The sequence below is a fragment of the Ursus arctos genome, unplaced genomic scaffold, assembly GCF_023065955.2.
Source record: "Ursus arctos isolate Adak ecotype North America unplaced genomic scaffold, UrsArc2.0 scaffold_11, whole genome shotgun sequence".
Lineage (NCBI taxonomy): Eukaryota > Metazoa > Chordata > Mammalia > Carnivora > Ursidae > Ursus > Ursus arctos.
Genome location: NW_026622775.1, coordinates 17,218,054 through 17,219,835, shown reverse-complemented (window position 1 = coordinate 17,219,835; position 1,782 = coordinate 17,218,054). Strand labels below are relative to the sequence as shown.

Sequence of the window (1,782 nt, the reverse complement as noted above, 5' to 3'; positions counted from 1 at the left end):
TGTGATAATGATGTGAGCCTGGCCAAGTCAGGACTACTCTGATAGGCCTGAAGATGAGGACCCATGGGCATGTATTTTGCACATGATAAAAGACCTACCCCTGAACATTTCATTTATATGAGCCAATAAAAGCCATTTGGCACTTACACCACTTTCTGTGATGTACAATTGAAGCTGTAATTCCTGTGACATACAGATAAACCTCTGTATGTTCCATATTTTACTCCCACATTTTTTCTTCTGTTGTCTCCCGAACTAGACTGTAAAGTTGTTGAGGGTAGGAGCCGTGTAGTAGTTAGATTTGTATGCCAAGCAAAGTGCATTGCCCCTATGTTGAGGTACTCCATCAAGATATATATTTGTTAAAATGAATGCAAGAATGCATATTTTTAATTAAAAACTATGAATGAAATGGAATCAAAATTCGTCCTATTGTAATCCAGAGACCTCTGAATGGCTTTATAAGCAAAGCCTTAAGAATCTGGGTACCCTGGAATATAATATGTGGAGGAAAAGAGAACAAGTTAAACGATTTTACTTAAAAATTATATTTGCCAAATTTATTCTGTGGGTTTTCGAAGCTTTAAATATCCCCATCCAAGTCAAGTGGCCTCAAGATTCAAGTAAACAAACAACAGCAACAGAAATGCTAAAATTCCTATCTTTCAGTTCTGTTCTCTGATAGTTCCTTATTCTACCTCCTTTCCCTAAATTATACAATCTAATTGCTTCCTCCCACCCCCCGCCCCGAAAGAGAAATCAGTTCTTATTTCCAATCCATGCAAGTGATGAGCAGATGGCCATGATGTCTAAAACAAACCAGGGCACAAATCAAGTCGGCTGCATTTGATTTTTAGACCTTCCCCTCAGCAAAGCTCTATGACTGATCTATTGCAAAATTATCATTAGGTTTGCTTTGGTGATTCTGAAGTTTATTCAAAGGGAAATCAGGATAAAGTAGAACTGACTTTCTTTCACAAACAATACACTGACGCTCCACTGAGAATTTAGGAACTGGGGTCAGACAGGAAGACTCACCTTGTTTTGAGCCGAGTGGGATTTTATTTACAGGGCTCTGAATATGTTCATTGGACAGCAGACTAACAGGGAAAGGGAGAAAGATACAAGATAATATTTCTTCTCCTTCTTTCTTTTTAAAAAATATGGAACACTTCATGAATTTGCCTGTTCTCCTTGCACAGGGTCATGCTAAACTCTGTATTTTTCCAATTTTAATAAATGTGCTGCCAAAGGGAGCACAAGATAATTTTTCAACATTTGTCTCTGCATGGATAATCATAAGCTAAGCCTCATAACTGTTTTTCCTAGACTTGTACCATACATTCCCTGAATTGCCTTAGACTGGTCCCCACCGGAAAATGGTTCAAAGCCCTCAGGGTTTTTTGTTTTGTTTTAATTTTTATTTTAGAGAGAGATCCGGGGGAGGGGCAGAGGGAGAGGGAAAGAACCTCAAGCAGAATCCCCTCTGAGCAGGGAGCCCAAAGTGGGGCTCATCTCACAACGCTGAGATCATGACCTGAGCCAAAGCCAAGAGTTGGTCTCTAAACTGGCTGAGCCACCCAGGCACCCCTAAAGCCCTTAGGTTTTAACGCTTCAGTAAAGGTGTGTCAAGCCCTGGACTCTGTCATCCTCTAGTCATCCCCTTGAAAAGAGAATCCCATGCTGAGTTAGTTAATGAGTAAGTCTCTGCTTTAATTACAAAGAAACCACAAGCAAGGCTTTCCATCCTCTGCTTCCCACTCTATAAGAATACCACTCATC

The 1,782-nt window shown here is 40.1% G+C and overlaps 1 non-coding gene across 1 annotated transcript; it reads right to left on the bottom strand.

The window, feature by feature from the left end:
• Positions 1 to 1,157: 1,157 nt before the first annotated feature.
• On the bottom strand, positions 1,158 to 1,260 carry LOC113255840 (U6 spliceosomal RNA). The gene has a single exon (XR_003316462.1). It is a non-coding gene; the product is annotated as a U6 spliceosomal RNA (small nuclear RNA).
• Positions 1,261 to 1,782: the final 522 nt, after the last annotated feature.